At 34.1% G+C, this 25365-nt stretch overlaps 1 protein-coding gene across 1 annotated transcript in view; it reads right to left on the reverse strand.

Annotated features, from left to right (window-relative positions):
* LOC115442778 overlaps positions 1 to 25365 on the reverse strand; it is a 44400-nt gene that overhangs the window by 14146 nt on the left and 4889 nt on the right. The window lies entirely within an intron of this gene.

Consider the following 25365-nt stretch of genomic DNA (forward strand, 5'->3'; position numbering starts at 1 on the left):
TGCAGCTTGACGGCAGCAAAAGACAAAGGCCTGATCCCCAACATTAGCAATTATAACCTCATTAAGGATAACAAAGCCTGTCTAGGATACCCTTGGGTAATATTAACATTTTAGCCTACGTATATCGCATTTCACTTGATTAATACTGCTGATTGAATAGAACTTATAAAACTATATTTTGCTCGCTCTCGCGTGAATAAGTTTTTCAGGATAAAAGTCCCGTCTTCCATTTTCTCGGTATAAAAGGGAGCCTATATTTTAAGGTACACCTCTAGTAATACATCGATGAAAATTGTATTCAATTCCATGCAGTAGTTTTGCGTGATGCATTTACAAACATGCAGACAGATAAAATTTCTCTTGTTACAATATTATTATTTGTACGTTCAAAAATAATAATAACAAAATGTCTAAATATTTAGACTTAGGACACTAGGTTGCTGACGAGTGATGTGGACTCTACAATTATGATCCCGATTGTCGTTTTTGTCTATAAGTCCAAAGAGCCTCAACCAACATGTCCAGAGGCTCTCCATTGACCTTTGGGTCAGAGGCCAGATGCAGAAGGCAGTACTGTTGAATACGGCAGGCATTGTGAAGAGACTTCTTATTTTGAATCCCTAACCATCGTGCCTTGCGTTTTGAACCTCGTCATCAGAGGATAATTGTTTGTTTTTACTCGTATATGCATTGATATTATATATAAAAATCTAAACTTACAACATTCAAAATAACCATTATAAATTAGCTACCAATGAGGTCTACATGAAGTGCGTCACTCAATATTTTTTATGTTAAAAAAATAACCTAAAACTAAAGTAGGTCTCCTCCGAGTCACGCCTCGATTATGTATGAAAACATGAATGGTATCCGCAAGAAAAGGTACCGCTTACCTTAAATTCAATGATAATTTTAGCAGAGCATAATTTACATTAGAATTTGGGCGTTACCGCGCGCAAATTAGCCTAGAATTTATCAAAAATTGTATCAATGAAGTACAACGTGTGTAACTTAAGTAAAAAAAAAACATGGTTATATATCTGACCTGACACAAAGATATAACCTTGCAATATTGATATCAGCCATTAGAAATCACCAGAAACTTAAGTCCCATATCACTCACATTCATAACTATATTGATTGTAAAGAACTAAAATTATAGAGATGAAATGTTTGGATATAGAAAATCAACTCTGATATTATCTATAAGATTTAAAAATCTTACAGAAGTTACAATGTAATATGCAGTAGGGTATTTATCGCGGAACGACAAAATATTGTTATTACTAAATATCTAATTAAAATAAAAGGTCGTATTATCAATAAAAGTATTATTCATTTAATTACACAAGGTGTAATTAAGCAAGTTTTTACCACGAAACTATTACACGTCTACATGTATTTAGTAACATTCTTATTTAACAATTTTGATAACGGTACGTACAGTCACACAGAAAAGTAGCCGAACAAATTCCAAATTTCAAGTCGACTTTAAACTTGTGTAATCGTATGAAAAATTACTTTGTATTTACTAAGATAAACTTCAAAAGGTTTACTTTATTTTATATAAAGAAAAAAGAATATTTTGATTGAAGTTAATGTGTAACTTTTTGAGGTTTCGAATTTGTTCAGCTAGTCTTGTGGCTATTGATTGATAGCCACAAAATTACAAGTTAGATAAAATTATACAGAAGATAGGTGTCAGTCAGTATCATCACTATGGCGTTATGTTTGCATAACTTCCGATCCCTACGTCAAGTATCAGTAGCGCAAGTAAAAATTGGTAAAACAGTGCGCGTTAGGACTTAATTTTATAAGAAATCTTCAATGACTAACGTCATTACTTCCACCTGATGGAAAGTAGCAATTAAGGATGTTACACGCTTGTCTAAGCGATGACTATTTAGTATTTACTCTAGACTTAAAGAGCTCCAGATTATTACAAAATTCATTGACGTATTCAATAAGAGATGTCAGATGCGGGTGCTAAACGTGCATTTTTGACGCGATCGATAGATAAAAATATTTCCTAGAACCAAAAAGCGCGTTTTACTAACTTCTTACAAATTTAAATAAAATTATTATATCTTCGAAACATCGAGAGGAAATTATAATATATAAAAAACCGCGATGAAATCCGAAAAATAGTTTTATTTCAACATTTAACATTCGCCTAAATAGAAAAAATATATACAAATTACTTATTTAATTTTGACATATCCGCTAAGGTTTTTCGCATCCTGGTTTACCTCATTACCAAGTGTCAAGAGTCCGTAAATCATTCGACATTTATGTACCGCGACGAAATAGGGCCGAAGTTTTAATTTATATGAATAAGACACGCCATTAAATGGTTGCTTTTGAAATGTAGAATAATGTATTGAAATTTATGATTACACACCGTAATGTTCCTTAATTACTCCTAAGCTCCGGTATGAAGTATGACTACCCTTGTAATTACGAAGTGGGTTGACCGATATGTCACTCCTCAACGCATGTGAGTCGGTTTAAACTACTACCCTTTGCAGTTTCATTACAAAATATAATTACCGATATATTTGAAAAATATAATTAACTTAAATAGGGTTGAAAGGATTTTTGACTTAAGCTACATTTTTGCGATATTCAATAATACACAAATTTGGAATCAGTCTATTTTTTTATGTCTTTGGCACCGAGTTTAAATTTTTCGAAAATAATATGTCCTTCATGTCAATTAGCCTAACAACCTTTGATATTCCTATTGTAACGATGTAAACAAAAACTTAATGCGGACATATTCAAGGTAAATAAATAATTACCATATCAACGTAAACCTAGGCATTTTCTGGAAGGAGTAGACAGCACTGCACCAATCCACGGTTCGCCGTCTGTATTTAAATCATTGATTCCCAAAGTGGTCTAGGTGTACCCCCAGGGGTCCACGGGAGACTTGACGGGGTTCTACGTTGGCGTGACCAAAAAAGGGGGGTCCACAAGTTGTAAGCGGGGGTCCGCGAAAATTGGTCTGGTTTGATAAATAAGTGCTAAAATGTTGACTTCACATATCAATGTAGGCAGATAATATTTATAGGGGTCGTAAGAGGCACGGTGACCACAACATAGCCCCGCGCGATGGCTGAGCGGTAGTTGTAATGCACTATCTCTGCGACGTCGAAAAAAAAAGTCCACCGGAACGTTTCGTCCACGAAGGCTGCAAACACTTCGAAACGTCGGGAGAAAACTAAATTATATTAAAACCGGGATAAAATGCAAAAAATAGTTTGATTTTAATGTCTAACATTTGCGTAAACATAAGAAATCATTATGCAAATTTCGAGTATTATTTTAATCCAGAGATTATGTTTACCTGAAAAACCTCATTACACATAATAAGTGCTTCATAGACGAAGCGATTACAAACTATTGCAAAAGACCATTAAAATCACCCGTCACGTTACTTTTAATACCAAACTCCTGTCTATTTGAGGATATATCCACGTCAAAATCTAACACGGAGTCAGATAAGCTTTAATTAAAGATAATCTAAGATCACGATTTGGCTGCAATTTACGTTAGTTCCAGATTTAACGAGTCGCTTATCATTCTGTCAGCCATGTGTGGAAATATGGTAGCGTTAAATTATATCTAAGATTAATCACGCAAATGTGTTTCAAATTTAAGCGGTATTTGGCTAATATTTTGTTCCGATATCTCACGAAAGCAAAATTGCCGTTAAATTGGTTGTTAAAATAAATAATTCATGTGCTCATGCCACATACTTAGAGACGTTAAAATAAAATCTTAGACGCATGCGTAGTTTTTACTGCACCCGTTTTATATCGTGCATATAAAATAAAATAAAATATCAAAACTATCTATACCTATATAGATAAATATGTATGTTCCTTATGGACTCCAAAACGGCTGGAGCTATTTTAATGAATTTTTAGGTAATTTTCAAATTTGCAAGTGAACCTGTGTAGTTAGGTAACGATCGAACCACAAAGAAATCTGACTGTGCTAAGCTGGAACGAATCGCTAATAAGATGTCCCACCTTCGTGCAACTTGAATGAGCTAAGAATCTAATCTTAATCAAAAACTACAACTAACTCACACCATATCTACCACATGATGCTATCATGTCGTTCCTACGTATTCTACAGTTTTTGCTTGAACAATGATGTTTTGTACATCTGTACAGAACTGATACAATCAATGGGATCATCAGTTGACAAGACAGTTATTACCAGAGCTATTTTCCCGCACATTGTTATAGAGATGACTTTACAGTCGTTAGTAGATCAGAAGCCCCAGACAGATGCATTCCAACAATCATTAACGCTAACTTTGTGTATGTACGGTACGTCTATACTTACACATACACACACACATCAACACGAATTTATCCCCGAAAGTGTATGCATAGGCGCAACTAGGGCTTCTAGTTTTCGCTAAGTGTGCTCCGTCTCATGATGATAGGAGGTGAGCCTATCACCATATTAGGCACAAATTCCAGACTCCGGGCTAATACTGAGCAGAAAGACCCAAATATCACTTTGCCCGACCTAGCAATTGAATTTGGAGCGCTGCCTTACCCCGCATGCAGTACAACTAAACCATCGAGGCAGCTTTATCGCTATATGTCATTTTCAATCTTTACGTTTTCTATAAGCGTTAACGATTGTAAATGGCATCGGCCCTAGAATTTGCTCGTAGCTCGTCTCCTCAATAAACAAGGCCCATAGTGGCAGTAAACATGTGCTATGTCGCGTGACACGGTCAGTCGCGCCGCTGGAGCGTGTCCTGAAGCGCCGCTGGCACTCCGACGCGTGACATTTGTCGCGCAACATTATCTTGACCTCAACAAGTGCATCATAACTGCGAAACCAGTTAACTTTCCATTTCTTTGTGCTTAATGTATGATTCTGAAATATTGTTGATATTAATTTTTATCGTTAAGTCATGCGGCATGTTATTTTTAAGTTATTGCACAATTTACATTAATATTATATATGTAGCTGTCATCAGCAAAATTTCTGGATTTATAGTTCACTGTCTATATGATTATTCCTCAGCAATAAGCTCTAATGGAAATAGTCGAGTGTTTTAATTTCTCTATTAATATTATTTGCTGTTTCGTATGTATTTTACAAATTCCACTGAAGTAATATTACGTGCGTACTCTATAAAAACATGAGCTTTGTTCGCGACTTCGCTCGCGTAATAGTTTTTCCGGGATTAAAAGTCCGGCTTTGTATTTTCCTGGGATAAAATATAGCCAATAGCATTCGGGAGTAATGTAGCTTCTTATTAGTAAAACAAATTCAAAATCGGTTTATCTCAGAAACTATGCTTGCGATAAGTGCGTTCAAACAAACAAACAAACTCTTCATCTTTATATTATGTTAGTATATATTTAAAAAGTAAAGATTTAAGGTGTTCAAGATTAATTAATTATACATTTAAAATAATTAAAAAGATTGTAATACTTGAAATGTATTTCAACCTTGACTCAAGCCAACTTTCTTAATGTGACCGTAATTAAATTAATCTAAAGTAAGCTAAGCCGTATTTAGGTAATATAAACAAACAGTTGAACCCACATGTCCAATAATATTCGACCTGCTTCTACTTACTTTGAGACAAGTTGCGTTTGCGACATTACTGAATTACACACGATCAGTTATTGTGGCTTGACAAGTTAACTGACTCAACCTGATTGCGGTAAAACTACGTGGTCTATACGAAAATGCTTGAAGAACTGATAGACGAAGTGTACTGTAATTGTTAATATATTTTATGTTTACAACGATTCTTTGGGATCAAAACATGTTTGTACAAAGAAGCTTTGCTCCGGTTTCGTCTGCATAAAAATCTTTTTTAAACTGAATAAAAGATAATAATGTCAACAGGTTAACTTGCTGTGCCAAATTCATCCAAATCCATGTTGTAAATTAAATGTTAACTTTGAACAAATATTTTCTTGTGGTACGATATTTGTATCCGGCCGAATAGCGACAATCTCCACAAGGATACAACCCGCCATAGTGGCTCACGCAAGTGTGTCGCGTTCCAAGATCAGTCTAAGTATATTCGGTTTCGTACTAGCCTGTTCTTATGTAAACTAGGAAGGGATAACCATCTCCCGTCTGTCGACTCTATGCGGACCGTACTCCACTTGACATCAGGTGTAGTGGAGTTATTTTGCCGATACCGATAAAACTATTCAACATCATAAATCTCCACAAACTTTTACATTCAAATTTATAATAACAATTAAAGTACTGGTACATTTTCAACTAGAAAAAGTATGGACTTTAATTACGAAAATAATAAAATAATATTGACTTCGAGAAAATCGTTGTCGATTATAACTGACAGTTTTAATCGATAGCGTACAATATTTAGATGTCCATAACTGCCTAACATAATAGTATATCGAGATAAGTCACGAATAATGACGTCATGATGTCCGTTTATGGCAAGCCTTAATATTGCTACTGTATTTTTAGAACCTAATAGGCTTAGTCTCGGGCTGGCATTCTTTTGTAACTATGGACTGCCGTTATAAGCTAGCAGGGATACCAAAAAAAAGCTTGAATTAATAGGGAGTGTATCAAGATTTTTTTTATTATTGTAACTTTATTACATGTAACCGTAATATATTTTAAATCGAGACTACAATTTAAAAGGGGTTAAATAAAATCAAAACCATGCATATCTCAATATTTATGTGCAATGAGGGAGAAGCTTAATCATTAATTTAATAATTATAAGCTCAAGTTCAATCATGAAGACGTTACTGATATTTAAAATGGTCAGAACTATAACCAGTTATTGTTTTAACAAAGCATTTATATTATATTTAGTTTATTTTCAAAAAACTCTTAAAAACACAACTTTTCGCACGCACAAATGGCTGTTCAACACAAAATACAGTAACTTCCGTCCCGTTGATTCCAATGCAGCGTGTACGCCTTTTTCATGTACCAATTTCGTATCGTTAAAACAAACAATATATTTCCTATTTGTTTAATTAGATGTAAGACGTCAGAATGGACCATTTGACTTCTGATTTATTCTGGACTATTGTTATCATCTTCTCACGGTGTAGAATTGAGCATTTTTATTTGTTGAGATATATTGTTTTGTAATATTTATTTGCAGCAGGCCATACGGTGTAGACTCAATTTATGTGGTCGTAAATGATCTCATGATAGTAACCGAAAATGCTTCTTAAATATTATTGGTACGATTTACCTGACATAGGATACCTCAAAGGGCTAATGCTCTGCAGTCAATCATTCATAAATAACTAAACCAAGTCGACTCTATAATATGCTTAAAAAGTATAACCCTGTCTCCACAGTAGAGTTGGTTTTGATGAACTTCCAACTCTTTGTGTTAATACTAGGTTTTTCTCGCTGCTTTGCCAGCTTGAACAGCCTTTGTAGCTGACAAAAGTCTCTAAAATACTGTAGTAATTCCTGGCGCCAGATTTTCAACGCCATTGTTATTTATTTAAGTAAAATTTAAAAAATCCAATATTTTCAATGGAAGCAAATTATGGGATAAAGAGTAACCTATGTCGTAATCAAGGCAAGGTCTACCCGTGTACTAAATTTTATCCAAAACCATTTAGCTATTGCTGAGTTTACTTCTAACAAACATATGCATTTTTGTTAGTTAGATTAGATTTATTGTTAATTATATTAAAGGCTATAGTTTTATCGTATTGTATTCGAGAACACAAACTCCAATTTGCACGTGGGAGTAATTAAACGAGCAATCAACATTGGCTACTGAAGTCATTGGTATGTACGTATCTACCTACAATTAACACTGCGCATGACATTCGACTGATTGTCCACATTTGTATGTTCTGCACATTTGGTTAATTGATGTAATAAATTCAACACGAATTTCTATAAACAAACACAAAAGTAAATTTACGTGATGTGACATCATAGATTTAATTTAAAATTGGAAAATATTTATCTATAATCAAAAATAAATATCTGACAATTCATAATACTTATACTACAAACCGGGAGAAAAAAGAAGCAGTGAAGCTAGTCGAGCCATTCTCAAAGGATATTCATACATTCATGTTACTATTTCTTTTTTATACAACACTTTCTATAAATTGTAGCCAAAAACCTCTACAACTTAAGTATCAAAAACTACAAAATGACTGGCCATACACGAGCAACTATCCCACAGATAGGTCCAAGGATAGCCTATCCCTACACACGTTGCCCAATCGCACGTTATCTACGGCCCACGTTATTTATTACTATGCACTGAATTTCGCAACATGCCTTACTAAATGATTTGTAGGTATCTCTTATAAAGACATTTGCGACCAGGCGGCTGATAGTTGATAAGACATGTATTTATTATATTATAATGGCTTTTGGGCGCGATATGTGTGTTTTGTTTAGCAAGTAGGTATTAGGAAATGTGAACTCTATTAAGATATGTATGATTTGATTACTTCTTAACCGAATTTCGGTGGCTAATCTCAACGGAGATCAGTTAAGTACATATATATTATAGTGCACAAGTGGTGCGCAATATACAGGTGCACTTCTGCTACTTCACTAGCGTAGTCTACTGAGACGGTAATCTGACATGACTGGAGAGATATCAGGCGCAGGACCAACGGCTTTATTTGCTTAAGATAGTATAATGCCGTGTAGAATGTAGAGTACTGTTGCCTCTATAAATGACGATTTAAAAATCCTATTGAATATCTAGATTGGTATAGTAGTTTTAATTTGACAGAGTTCAAATCAGGAATCAAATTGCGTTCTCTCATTTCATACTCTACATATGCTTTGTCGAACATGTTTCTAGATTGATTACCTACTTATCAAACTTTTTATTAACAAATAATATCCCGGATGTTATGGTTTTATAAGAGGTTAGTTTTTCAGAATATATTTCTTTAATATCTATGTGCATAGACCTAAAAACGTGTCCTTAATTAGAACAGTCATTGAGTACTTTTAAGACGTGATAAAGAACAAAAACACAGCTTGACAACGTGAGAAAACATGAAGAGAACAAATATATATGCGGTTATATAGATGACACACGATTCTCACAGACAAGTCACATAAAATCGGTCATCTCTAAAAAGGAGATGGTCTATTGGCCTTGTAAACATCTAATAAAATAGAGTCAGGAATAGTTTGTTTTTGAATTATGGATTATTTTTATGACATTTCTATAAAATTTCGTAATAATTAAAATTGTTACATATAGGTACACCATAAAAATTTTGGCCAAACAAAAGGCTCGAAAACAGACATAAAAATTCAGTTCCGATATTTGTCACGATTATTTTAAGAATTTAAGTACACTTAAGTAAGTGTTAAGTAATACATTGAGGCTACGTCAATGACATTTTCACGAAGTATGATTTACTGCAGAAATATTTTCAACATGGGTAGGTCAATACCGTTCCGTCAAAATAAGTAAAATTTATTAAATGATTTCTCCTTATCAGGCTTAATAAGCTTAAAAGGTTTATAGTGCGTAATGTATGCGCTGGTAAAAATAGCGAGTAGAGGAAACAGATATTAACACTGTTTCTCGTTTTTGTTCGAAAATGTTCGCAATTTTTTAAATTTCGAACATCATTCGGAAAATGTTCTATTACATTATCATGCGTTCTGTTAAACTATAAAAAAAGGTTACAGATTACAATGTTTTTATAATCTGGAATTATTTTTTAACGCATTTACTTTGGAAAGTAGTTAAAATGTAGTATGTTCAAATCGATTTTCAAGGTTCGTTCCTTAGTTATTTAAAATCAATACACAATCTTGCCTCTACTTGGAAGTTAACCCACAACCCTTAACCTCTTAGTTAACGTTACCTCAGCTAACTGGGTCGACAACTGTAATCTCTTGGGACTGACATAACCAGTAGCTCATTGATGCATGAACTAAATCAATGACATCTAATTACGTATACCATATACGTGTGAAAGGTAAAAAGGCTTATGTACTTTCAAAACGGTAGACCATAAAGTAATAGTTTTAAAGTCGATTTTACAGTGAAGGTTTAGCATGAGTAGACAAGTTATGATATTATAATACTAGCAGGACAGGTGCAGTGCAATATTTAATGTGTAACAAAATAATACCAGTAGTCGATATCTGTTGACTTATGTTTGCCTGGTAACTCAGAGTCGACGCAACATTTCTACTACGTTAATGACTAGTGGTATTGTAGTCATTTTGACATAGCTTTAATAAATGAAACCATATACTTGTCTTCACGAAAACAACACGGTACTATAAGTTATTTTAACCATAAATGTTTAGGCTGGAGCGCCTGAAGCGTTTACATGGATTAACGGTGCAGCTGAATCAGCCAAACTCAGGCTATCAGCGATAGTCATAAAAAAATCATAAATGTAAAATAAAAGATTACGTTTCGAACAAAATAAATATAAATAAAAAATAATTAAAATTTGGTGTGTTTTAAAGGTACTACTGCACAAAGAGAGTTTGTCAAAGTGACAACATCACCCTTCAGTCAGAAACACACGCACGCACACGCCATACTCGCAAAAAACTACAAAAAAAGAAAAGAAAATAAAACCGAGATTTTTTGTGAAAATATTCGTTATTCATCGATGAATGTTAGCAGAAGTAAAGATGAGTACACACACACCATCAAGCATTTATCCCCGAAGGGGTATGCAGAGGTGCAGCCAGGGCACCCACTTTTCGCCAAGTGTGTTCCGTCTCAGGATATGATAGGGGGCGAACCTATCGCCATATCGGGCACAAATTCCAGACTCCAGGCTGATATTGAGCAGAAAAACCCAAATATCACTTTGCCCGACCCGGGATTCGAACCCAGGACCTCAGAGCGCTGCCGTACCGCGCATGCAGTACAACTACGCCACTGAGGCAGTAAAGATGAGTATGTGGTTTCATTTATTAACGCAATGTCAAAATGACCCGAGACGAAATTTTTCCATTACTTATTTAATAAAAAGTGTTATGAATGCTCCTGTTTGGTTATTAAGTTATTTTTATGCCAATCGAGTTATTTGTATTATTTATAGATTTATTAGTAAACGCCTATGTTTGCAAAAAAATCAAATCAAATACATAAACCAATTAAATTGTATTAATTGACGGAATCTAATATAACTGTATAAAATTTTTCTTTCTTTTCTGAAACCAAAACCTTTATCAAAACTGCTATTTTCAAATTCTTAATTGTAGATCTCTAGATACATATGTCTTATAATATTCCAAAATTTCAACCTACAGAAAAAAATACGCGAAATTACCATCAAACGCATTATAATATTAACAAATATATTCCAATTCAGGATAATAAATTTACCACAATATATGCAGTTTAAGTCCACGTTATCTAAATACACTCGATTACTGTCCACTCAATAATCTGACCTGTGTTACGAAATACAATTAATACAAACAGAGCATTTCTATCGTAAAGGGCACTGCAACTATTAGGGCGGGGTCCAAACCTAAATAACATATTGTTACATGCCTGTTGATTTATGAATATTTGAATATGCATATTCGCACATATTCGTGACTGCGGAGTGAATTTAATTTATATTCCAGATCCGGTACCTTGGGATTATGTAGATGACAATCTTAGTATTGTGGTTGATAACTGAAAATTAATTGTATTACATGTCAGCTATGAAACACATTTTAGCTGTTACATCAAACCCACTCAGAAATACAATGAGAGCTAATAAATCATGTTGATTATGTCCGAATGTTTTTTTTATTTTAAAGTACAAAACATTACCTCTCGGTGGCGTAGTAAAAAACGATGACAGATTAGTTGGAACAGATTGACGAGACGAATGTCCGCAGGTTCAAATCCTAGGACTGCTAAATTGTGTGTGTATTCTTTGTGAATTATCGCTTGCTTTAACGGTGAAGGAAAACATCGTGATGAAATCTACATAGCTGTGAAGTTGTTTATAGGAATTTTGAGGGTGTGTGAATTCTTCTAATCCGTACTAGACCAGTGTGGTGGCCTTAAGGCCTAATACCTCTCAGTAGTAGAGGAGGCCCGTGCCCAGCAATGGGACAGTATATAATACTGGGCTAATATTATTATTATTATATTATATCGGTGGCGTAGTTGAGTGGTACGACTGCAATGCTGAGGTCTTGGCTTCGATCGCCGGGTTCGCACAAAGTAATATTAGGTTTTTCTACTTAGCCCGGATTCGAGCATTTACGTCAAATACGGTGATAGACTCGCCCCTATCACATCATAAAACGAAATGCGTACAGCCAATTGTACCTTGAGTTAGTTAATGCACCAATCGCGCCTGTGTCAACGCATTCGGGGATTAAGGGTGTGAGGGTATGTATGAGGAAATGAGTTACCGATTCGGATATTAAACGGTAGAAATTAAAAAACGATTACTTTACAAAATTGTAGTTGAAAACCGATTAAATTCTTCCCAGGTTGCTCTTATTGCAATGAAAACATCAAACGTATCAAAATAAATAATTATAGTACGTTTCGTCATGAAGGCAATTAAAAGCAGTAGCTATTTAAATAACTTATTTAAAACGAAGTAACATTACATCAATCTTGATTCTTGAACCACATAATTAAACGCATTAACACCATTAGAATATAAATATTTAAAACCTTCTATTTTAGCCATTAGCGAATAAAGTTAAATTTATAACATAATCACATATAATTTTATAAGTTTACGTTAACTTTAGTCTAGACAGAATCTAGGACAGCTAAATCTGAAGGTACAATTAGCTTTTGCATCCGGACTCGTGTTCTACATTAACCAATAACGGATGCTAGTAATTACGCAATATGACACAAAATGGTATGCATTCGACACCTCAGTGTAGAATGACGCTACACATCTTTAACTTTCAAGTGTCTTAACATGATTAATGTTCTTAATATTGCTGCATTTCAAATTATGTCATAGCGTGTATATATTAGGGTTGATTTAGCTAATATTTATTTAAACGATCCGAAATTAATACATGTTAATCCTAATCTCTAGATCGATCCCGGAAATAAACCATAATTAAGTTTGACTGTCACGGTATTACTTATTTTGATTTGGTATCACAAGACGGGAAAGAGTTGCATGGAAATGTTTACGCTCTCTCTCGTCTACGCTGCAGAGGTGACAACTACATAATACTATTGTATACATAACATTATTTTAATAATTACATTAAATTCTTATTTAAAATGTGATACAAAATCAAGGCTATTTTATTTTATTAATTAAGGAAACTACAGCTGATAATGATCGTCAATTTTGATCATTAATCAGTAAGGTATAAGAACGAATAAGCGCACATTTTGGTGTAGATAATTATCATGGATTACGACTGACGTAAGTACGATACCTATGCAGGATTTTTGAGTTAACAAAGTACTCGGGATCTCGACACCCATTAAGGTTAACACCTCAGGCTGTCACACAGTCGATAAAACATTACCGAATCCACACGGCAATGATAAATGAAAGTACATATTTTATTTAAATAAATAAATTGCTAATAAAAATAACGAACAGGCGGCGGTGTAAAAACAAGCGGTGCCATATGACATGCGCTGGTCTTGCAGGTTTCCGTTTTGAGATCAATGAGGCAATGCCGACCAGTTACACAACGCACTGCGGTTTTAACGAGACAGAAGAAACATTTTTGCTAATTAAAAAATGGTGTTTCAGTATTAATGTCAAGTTCGTTAGTAATAGGTTGTGATTTAAATACAATTTCACAGTTTGTGTTTAGAACAATATAGTATCAGCCCTGTTTATAATGCCCCATGAATTATCCCTAATTTAATATTTTCGTAGTTATATAAGTGATCTTTAGTGTTATTTAGAAATAATAATAATTATTCTTATAAATTATTTTGACGTATCATAAGTGTATTTGTTTTGCCTACGAGATAAATAAAGTATTACTTTTTTATATACTGTGTCATTGCTGGGCACGGGCCTCCTGTGCTACTGAGAGGGATTAGGCCTTATTCCACTGTGCTGGCCTAGTGCGGACTGGTAGACTTAACACACCCTCAAATGTACTATAGAGAACTTCTTAGGTATGCAGGTTTTTTCACGATGTTTTCTTCACCGTCAAAGCAAGCGATAATTCATACAGAATACACAGATCATTTTAGAAAATTCAAAGCCCTTGGGATTTGAACCTGCGGGCATTTAAAACGGCAGTGTGTTCGTACAACTAGGCTATTGTCGCTATTATAGCAGGCCTTTGCTGAGTATAAAAATTAAGCCGCTTTAGACCCACCAACGACCTCATCACTCGCCTTGACGAACGCGAATTTAAATCCTTACAAACATTGCACTAGATACAGCAAGTTCTCAATGTCGGTCTGTTAATGGTGATCAATCGTGACCAGAATAATGAGACCTTTCACTGGTCCTTGCGTTTTTAGTTTATAAACATTTGCATATTGAATTGATCTCGTAATTATGATATTAGAGGTCGTGGGTTCGGCTGTGTGGTTTAATATTTTTTTATTGCTTTGAATGACGAGACGAGCTTGCCGTTCGCCTGATAGTAAGCGATACGACCACCCATAAACAGTAACACATAATACCTTGAATTACAAAGTACTGTTTGGTATTCCACTGCGCTCGCCATCCTGAGACATGACATGTTAAGTCTCACTATGTCCAGTAATTACACTGGCTATAATGTCCTTCAAACCGGAACACAACAGTAACTACACACTGCTACTTGGCGACAGAAATAGACATTACGGTGTGGTACCTACCCAAGCAGACTCACACATATGAGAAACCTGCCATCAGTAATCTATATTTTAATATAGAAGTTTTAGCAATGCATAAGACAGCGTTGATGGAAAGTATAATATTCGTATAGTATATTATATTGCCTAAATATAAAACTGCCTCAGTGGCATAGTTGTTTTGCGTCTGTGGTAAGACTTTCGCCCTGAAGTCTCCGATTCAAAACTCGGGTCAGGCAAAATTATAATGTGTTTTCTTGGACAATAATAGCCCGGAGTCAGGAATTTATGCAGTAGCCTCCCTAAAATCTCGTTCTATCAAATCATAGGACGGAACACGCTCAGCAAAAAATAGATGCCTTAGTTACACCTCTGCCTACCCCTTCGGCGATAAAGGCGTGATGTGTGTACATACAGAAGCAACTCCACCCAGATTAAATTACAAATGCCACTGCACTGTACGCGCTTTGAGTCCTTATACGCAATGTCTAACAAGGTTCGGACCAAGAGTTCGGTTCGTTTGTTATAACAGCTATAATTAATTCGAACGACTATCAAATTGTAGGTAGCTTTGCACCTATATTAATCGTTGTACTAACTGAACTTACTTACTATGATGTATGTGATTTGGTCCATTTTTTTATACATGTTCGGCCAAATGAGCCCACTGCACCTGATAATAATTGAAGAGGGGTCCTATAGAAAGTCGTCTGGCGAAAGATGATTACCCTCGCCAGTCGACACAATTATGCCGGCCTTTTGGAACCGGATGTACACAGGCTGATCCCGGAACGCGACATACTTACGTGGGCCACTATGGCAGGTTTTAATACGGGCGGATATAATATATGTAGGATATACCACCAGGATTATAAAATAAAGGATAACTGTAGGCTTAGTGTGTAGCTATGTTGAACAACTCCATAAGTGGAGTCATTGCTAAATAGTGTGGACATAGAAATACGTTGATTATACGGTTATGTTTACTCGCTATGTAGAAATCACTTTCCACCTCATTTGACGCTGTACTGTACCATAGTGTAGGCGTACCCAGAAATAGCTAAGGGGTTATTGACCCTCTTTACCTGCATGATATATAGGCTAGTATTTGATGACATACTAATTACTTCGAACCTAAATTACTTAGGTTACTAGATCGTATCAAATACTGATCATCCTTTGACTAAACCTCGTCAAGAACGGCTCGGAGGCGTAGTTGTGTTGCGCGGTATGACTATCGATCTGAGGCTCGAATTTCGACTCCTCGGTCGAGCAAAGTAATATTTGGTGTTTCGACTCAGTATCAGCCTGGCGTCTGGAATTTGTGCCCGATATGGCGATAGGCTCGCCCCCTATCACATCATGGGACGGAATACAGGCGGCGGAAAGTAGGGCTCCTGGTAGCACCTCTGCCTACCCCTTCGGGAATAAAGCTGCGGTGTGTGTTGAAACTCGCCATTGAATTTGCCTTTAAATATTTGTTTGTATTTCTGGCATGTAGCCTAGATATCTTGCTTTATACGGCAATATATTTTAATCAGAATAATGAGGCTGTTTATTATTCACATGCTGATCACGTCTTTACATATCGTTTATATTTTAACATGTGCGCGACCTATATCTGACAATTTAAATTTTACAAAAAACATTTATGACTGTCGATGTTATCATGAATAAATGCTCACTCATTCGCTGACAACACACACAAAAGCTCAACACATTCCAAATTCAAAAGAGAGCTGTCACATTTGACAATAGTCAATAACAATATGGCGGCCTTGACACGATCTGTCAAACTCAAGGTCAAGAACGACTATTGTAGGCTCAATGACTCACTCGCATTCACGAGCGAATGATTGTACGATTGAGATCAACAGCTTATGTATGACAGTTTGATGGCAATTTAGATCGACGATTAGCTTAGAAGAGAATAGTTTAATCTGTTTTCCAAGTGAAAACTTCAAAGTTTTTTGATAAATTAAAATGAATAAAATTTTCTATGTATTACCTAAAATTAGTCATGAAAAAAAATAATGACCCAAAAATAGAAGACACAAATAATTAATACATAAAAACTTCGTAGAATATTAATAACAATATTCTATAACATAGGCATGAAACTACTAACTTTCTCAAATAATTCAAACCGTAATGGGTGATAAAAGTATTAATCCCTAATCCGGAGTCGAACGCGTGTTCTCATTGCACAACCAACCATATTGATCCGACTTTTAATCCATCTTTAATATCATTCATATTGCCAATCTAGATCTGACGGAACAATGAAGAACTAGTTCAAAAAACCCAATCAATGGTCAGAGTTCAGTCGAAATGTCAGCAGTTTATTGTCTGTGGTTAAGTGTGTAATGAAGTAGGTTAACAGCGATTTTGCATAATCTGTCGCACTCACGTTTTAACGCATTACGCTAAATAAATATAGCCGTACAAATCCAACTAAATCCGTTGTTTATAATAATTTATGTTTACACGAATGTTAGACAATGAAACAAAAATATTTTCCGGATTTTATCGCGCTTTATATTATTATTTTCTCCCGACATTTCGAAGACTGCAGCCTTCATGGGCGCGGGGATGACTAATAATAAAAAAACGCGATAAAATGAAAATAGTTTTATTTCCTTTGTTATGTCGTTAATACGTTCCAATGATTAGTTCTAATTAGTACTATTCAAATATATAACATACTCAACAAATTTAATAATATACTCGTATAAATGTACGCTTGTAAAAATCAGTACTATGCAAATTCATGCACGAATTCCTTAGTTACTAATAAACCCTTATTAAGATCTCAGAGTTTAAAACATAATTATTTATAATAAAGGTACTTAAAATAAAATATAATAAGAAGCAGACTCATCCTGAACTCTAAGTGTCTTATGGTCCTCAGAGACAACGAAAGCACCCGGTCCTTTAATCGAAGCAAATATCTACGTCCTACAAATTTTGTCCCAGCGTGAAAATCGAACCCCAGGAAATTTTACAAATAACGATCAAAGAATAAGAAGAAACATTGAATGACATCATTGAGTAAGTCAATGAATGGATTAAGCATTAAATCATATCAAAAGCTTTGTAGACAGATAGATTATATATCATAGACCATAAATAATAAACGCCTTGCATTGAACCCACGGTCAATAGAATGGTGCGACCTCAGAAAAATTGGCAACAACATCCCACTGTTTATATAAAGTAAAATGCTCTCATTTGCATATATTACCGACAAATCAACGAATCAATATATTATTTATTTATTTATTATTTAGAATAACTATAGACGATGTACTTTATTAACAGTACAAATAAAAAAGAAGCATACAATATTAGTTGAATTCTGTACTCCTTAAGTAGGAAACTACTTGAACACATATAAAGAATGCACGGGGAATCCATATCCATGATAGTATAGGCTAGCAGTATATTGATAATTTTATGAATCGGCTCCATGGTTTCCGAGATGAATGCCTAGATCCAAAGTTACAAGCATTACATTCATTAGTATAGATGTACAGTCAGTCGTAAAAGTAGCTGAACAAATTCAAAGCTTAAATTGCTTTTACACATTCATTTCAATCGAAATATTCTTTTTTATTTATATAAATAAAATGAACTTTGAAATTCATTTAATTAAAGAAAAAACTATTGTTGATACGGACGCAAAAGTTTAAAGGCATATAAAAACTTGAATTTGCTCAACTACTTTTATGACTAACTGTACAATGCCAAGCCCATAATACAATTTATAGAAAAGCAATTATTTTCCATCGATTAAGTTAATCGTTAACTGTCAGTCGCTTCGTCAGCCGGACTGAGCGAAACAGATGGGAACCGAGTATTGAAAGCAATTCAGTGTTGCCCAACCCATGCGCCTCCTCAAACTGATTGAAAGTTAAAGGATCAAAATTGATTGACCGCAAATCAGGTTACAATAAGATCATGATTATTGTAGGTTGCATAACACTCGTGGTTCTACCATTTACCAACGACTTGTAGCCAGGTTTTCCTAAAACATGGATGTATGGCCCTTTGTAGTGCCACTGTTTCATTAAGGCTGACATCTTTCTTTAAACAGCGGTTTATTCGATCATTGAGTTTTTCGGAGGAATATAAAATTCCTTATCAATGACATGGACGTACAAAAAAGTTTTATACTTATACTCAAGTTAATGTTATTAGTAACTACGAGTACTACAATCTGCTCAATGCTTTCGGTGCTACAATGGCTGCTAAATAAAAAAATGGAATAATATGTAACAAAAAAAAATCTAAATTTATCTAAAAAAATATTTTACAATCGGCCGAATACCCGCTGTCCCACAAAGGTTCTTAAATAAAAACAAAAAAAATATGTGTACAAGAATAAAATATCTAACAGCGTAATAGTACCATTGACCTGAAAATTATAATTCGATTTGTTAAGAGAAAGGAAATATTCGATATTATCGATAAGCGAAAGGTGGATGATACAATAAAACGAGCACGGATGCAGGAAAGTAGTTCCGAATATAAAAATTATGATGTAACTTGTTGTAGCGATTGTTTGTATAATGAGTTTGTAGGATAATGCTGTTTTGAATACGAAAGTGTGTGATTTGGATATTCGTTAGAGGTAAACGCTGACACCTCCGAATGAATTGAGATGAAATTTAATACAAATATACACTAAATATTTGATGTTTCTCATCTCGAAGTATATAGTTTATTTCGCAGAAACATGATCGACTAGCAAAACGCGAGGAAAGATAGTAAAATATATATACGAAAAAAGGATGTTTTTGCTCTCAAAGGTATGAGACTTTCCCGCCCTCACACCAACCACAACAACTCCTGCAAGCCAGGATCACGCAGTGGCACGCATTTTTGAACACGGAGCGATGAAGCTCGGCGAGTCTCAGGGAACACTATTTTTTTAACTATCCCGCAACGAAATTAATCAAATAGAAATAGAAAGTGGAGTTGGATAATGCCTTCAAAGGTAGTCAAAATAACAGAATTAAGATAAGTGGTTATCGTCACCTAGGCGACATTGGATGTCGGAGTCATCATAAAAATTTCCCTTCAATATGCGTTAATAAAAATGCATGTAAATATGTGTCGATACATAGGGATGCGGACACAACTAAATGGCAATAAATTAATGATTTCTTATGTTTACGCAAAAACTGGAAAATTTAATATGAAACTGGAAAATAGTTTTATTTTAGTTTTATTATTATTTTCTCCCGACGTTTCGAAGACTCTATAGCCTATATGATCCGCCCCGTAAATTAGTTTTATTTCACCTTTAAATAATTTAAAAACTAAAAATCTCACTTTTTTGCACCCAATACTTAAAAAAACAGTACAGCCTTCTAGAGCGGTGCCTTTAATCCTGTTCAACGCATAGGTCATACGTATAAAAACAGTCAAAATGCCTACATTACCTGACATGACCTTAGGATTTCCGCATCTCGGCACACGTAACAAGATGCGACCTTTAAGTAATTGTATGGTTTATTTGATGTATTAAGAACATTCACGGTCGATGCCAAATGTCGATCGAGTTGAAATCGATTTAATTATCGATTTATTGAGTTCGCGTAATTAGGTCAAAGTTAACTATGGAAGTCGATAAATTTATAAACTAATATAATACACACGCACACACACAATAACACGCATTTATCCCCGAAAGGGTACGCATAGGCGCAACCAGGGCAAACACTTTTCGCCAAGTGTGTTACGTCCCATGATGTGATAGGGGGCGAGCCTATCGCCATATTTGGCACAAATTCCAAACTCCGGGCTGATTTTGAGCAGAAAAATAATGTAATGAATAACTTATATAATGAATGTAATTAATGATTTCTTATGTTTACGCGAATGTTAGACATTGAAATTAAAACTAAAAACTATTTAAACGGATTTTATCGCGGTTTTTTATATTATTATTTTCTCCCGACGTTTCGAAGACTTTGCAGCCTTCATGGTCACGGGGGGGACTGAGGTGTTGTTCATCCGTAAAATCAAAGTTACAATATCTACCTACATTTTTCAAATATACAACTTTTTAAAAAATTTATCTGTTGACGGTCCGATCTACGCAGAATGAGCTTGCACAAGCCTGGGATCCTGTTCTACATTTAATTAAATCGGATCCCAAAAGACCGGCTGCCAGACCTCAAGACACTGTGAGCTCATTCTGCGTAGATCGGACCGTCAACAGATAAAAATTTTAAAAAGGTGTATATTTGCACACTGTAGGGCGATAGTGTAACTTTGACTTTACGGATGAACAACACCTCAGTCCCCCCCGTGACCATGAAGGCTGCAAAGTCTTCGAAACGTCGGGAGAAAATAATAATATAAAAAACCGCGATAAAATCCGTTTAAATAGTTTTTAGTTTTTATTTGAATGTAATTAATATTTAGAAAAATAATTTATCACATTAAATTAATTATTTAGCTAAAACCCCTAATGTTGATAGTAAATCAGGCATTTCGAGGCTGTTGATGAATTGACTATTATTAATAGTTATTAATAGAACCGGTCTAGTTATAACGTCCTGTCACACAAACTCATTCAAATGTCTTTATTTACTCAGAACATATGAATCACTTCATTTATCATTTCGCACATTAGTCTAAAATAATATAGGAAACGTATTTTTTGTCGCTTAAGTAATTTTTATTGGTTTGAAAAAAAATAATGGCCTAGATGATATTTTGTGAGGTTAAAAAACATCTTTGCTCCATTGGTCTCGAAAAAAATACAAATGCTGTTTTAATTTTATTTTTATTAAGCGCAGCATTATAGGAAAATATGTATGCTAATATTGTACGAACGATGTCTTAGAATATTATACTTGAAAAATTAGTTACAAGACTTGATAGGGAAATATACCATTAGAGCCACTTCAGAGCCACATTTAGAGCCTGTTTCAAAAATTACAAGTAAATTTTATTCACATTTATCGTATTAAATACCTATTGTGGATAGTACTTATTTTATTAACTTTTATATAGGAAGATAGAATTATACTATGACTTTTGTATTTGGTCGGCTTATACATTTGTGTGACGAATTTATTCAAAAGTTTACAGGTCCGAAATATAATTTTAAACTATATTAATGTCGAGGATATCATATCAATACTTTTCTACTATATTATCAAATTATTTTACATATTTACATTTCCTTTATTGTGTAAATTCTATTCCGTTTGTCCACATTCATTATAAATTAAGCCCACCCACTTTCGCCTACTTCCCACTACAATAAAATTGTAACTAATGGTCGACATGTTAAATAAAATAAACGACTAATAATATTCGATCAAGCAATAATCGTACCCTAAAACGAAGAACACTAAACCACCTACAAAAGACTTCAACGCGCTTGATGATTTTTATGTATGCAAATTAGATAACTGTTATTAAACACTGCTCTTTACTAGTGTATCGGTATTATTAAATAGTTGTGTTATACGATATTAATTCATATTTATATGACACTATGGATTATCGTGAAAATATGTTTTCCACAATAAATTTAATTCTGAAAACGCATTATTCAATGAGGTCAGGAAATTATAAGAATTATAATACAAAGTGACATAAATGCCATATATATGAAGTCATCCTCAATCTACAATATAAGAGTTTTCATTGTATAACAATTAAGTGAATACACGAGACGAGTCGCAGCAAAAAGTTAGCGCGCAGTAAATCATACCGAAGATGCGAACGTGAGAAACACAACGCAAATTGATTTATATGCTGCGAGCTGATTAATATTTCGACATTTTGCGCAAGAACTAAACAGTGAGAAAATATTAAAGAATATGATTTTTTATACTCTATTATTTTAATTGGAATAATTTTGTTAAAATTTTTAAATATCAGTCTAGTCCAACAAAGTAGGTAACGGTAATAAATCAATATTATTTAAGTTACATGCTACTAATGAGGTAAATTGCTCCTTTTATTAATGTTTTTTTACAATTTAATAAATACAGTTTTAAAAAAGCAAATAGTTTAAACGACAAAGACGCCGTTAACAAGCCTTTAACATTAACAACCTTAACGCAGAAAAAAAAGTTTATATCCCCGAAAGATACGCGGTACCTACAATGTAAGATTTAACACCAAACTACAAGCAAAAACATCCATAAATCAAGATCAAAGACGCCGACTTGTCGCAAAAAGTCGAAATCTCCACACGACAGCGACGCGCAGTGGTGTAACAAATAATACCTGTTTAATACGTAATTCAGCTTAAACCGCGACCTGTGATCCAGATATCGTGGCCCAGAAAACTCTTGCGCAACGCAAACTGACAGCTCGATTAATTATGAAAATTAAAGCGCATCTTTTCAGTATGATTGCACCATTTGTGAAGAACTCAGTGGCACAGCTTGTCATAGATGCCATATATAGTCATTTGTTTGGGCCCTTTAGGGCAATCGAAATATTTGGGTGCCTGCTTACTTTAATAGGCCAAAAGGGGCCTCTAAAGCCCAGGGGGGCGACTGATACGGCGATACAATCTCTACGCACCTCAAAAAATAAATATTCTACCTCCAGCAAAAGTCAAGTCTAGATTTGTACAATGACAGTTTTGGCTATTTTGCAAGATAATAAATAGAGGTTACTAGTTTTAGATTAAAAGACATTAATCTAATTTCTCTAAAGGTATAGCCAGTCTCCGTATACAGTACATGAAACCAAAATGTAAACGACTTATAAGGATTATCTTTTTTAGATCTTGAATATCTATATTTTTCTATGATATTTTTCTGCAGTATACATACAAGAACTCGGATTTTTAATGTTAATATATTTTAAACAATTGTCTTTAATCGTACATACTTAAATCAAATACATTATTAAAACCGAACGAATCGAAAGATCACAAAATGAACGAAAAATATTTTTTGTTAAAATCGAACCCCAAGCCATACTATTGAACGAATCACCGCTACATAATTTAATTTAAACTTGGAAAACATGCGCCATAAACTATCATACTCTATGGCGCAGTATTTAAGCGATTTATATGTATGGTTTCGTAAGAATAAATTCAGTTTACCCTTTGAATAAAGTATTGCTTATTACTTATAGGATATATTTATTTTACGATTACGTTAGACTTCGAATGTGGTTAAATGGGATTCTCCATACTATAATATGATTATGTATACAAGCTCTATAGCTTAGGGAGTAACTTGAGTGAGAACCTAAAAGTTGCGAGTGTTTATTTTAGCACATTAACTTAATATGAGTAATCGATTGTATTTACACTACGTGTTATTGCATATATGTTTACGTATTAAAAATTGAATACACGAAAATATATATTTTTTTAAATTCGTTCTTTGCGTTATTATACAAATTATAATTTTCTTTTACAGATTATTTAGAGTATTCTTTTGATGGCTTTTTAGGGATAATGCCAAGGGTCTTTTCGTCTTGGTTATACAGTATTTTTGAGAGATTTTTTGGTAGATTTAAAAAATAATAGTGTATATATAACAGATTTCCAAGCAAATTAATAAATATAACATAGAAGTAAGTTATTGAATTATGCATTTATACAAACCTTCAATAGAAGTTAGTTTTGTATTCATTACTTACCAGTATGGGAAACCAACTTTCAATCGCTTGTGTTTCGTTTATACCGCGTAATATCAAAGTTGGTATGGATATTTATAATATTGCACACCCATTTAGATTACGTATTTACTTAAAATGATATAATCAATTAAAATCATGAGTCGACTATCTTAAGTAATATGAAAACAGTCACACAACATGATATTATATAGATTGTATTTCCATATTACTTAAGAACATCACCTCTTTACTTAGGTCACAGATTGCCGTCTTCGTAAGTTTTCGGGGAATCGAAGTTATTTATTTCATTTATTTATTATTTATTGGCCACCAATATTAATTAAAAATAAGAAAAAACAATAAGTGCAAGTAGCGATCATATCGCTTTGAGCCATATCTTCCACAGAACCATGAGTCAGGTATAAGAGAAGGAGAAAGAGAGGGGAGCCAGTATAAATTAATAGTTTAATAAATAAAATTATTTCAATTGATAAATATATACTCGGTATGGCGATAGGATGCTCCCTACTACATCATGATAGCTTCAAGCTCAACGATGTATGGGTACACAAAGCACTAATGATAAAAAGCGTAAATGTACAGTCAGTGACAAAAGTAAAGTAAATTTCTAATTACAAAATAACCTCTGCACATTAATTTTAATCGTTTTTTTTTTTATTTTTATTGGTTTGAATGACGAGACAAGTTTGCCGTTCGCCTGATGGTAAGGGATATGACCGCCCATAAAACGTAGCAACACCATCCACCAGAAATTACAAAGTATTGTTTGATAATCCACTGCGCTCGCCATCCTGAGACACGAGATGTTAAGTTTTATTATGTCCAGTAGTTACTGGCTACAATGTAAACTGTTTGTAGTTTATTTCAGTGAAAAAAAAGTTGTTGATAACAACACAGAAGTATACAGGCGATTTAAATTATGAATTTATTCAGTTACTTTTCTGTCTGAC

The sequence above is a fragment of the Manduca sexta genome, chromosome 12, assembly GCF_014839805.1.
Source record: "Manduca sexta isolate Smith_Timp_Sample1 chromosome 12, JHU_Msex_v1.0, whole genome shotgun sequence".
NCBI lineage: Eukaryota > Metazoa > Arthropoda > Insecta > Lepidoptera > Sphingidae > Manduca > Manduca sexta.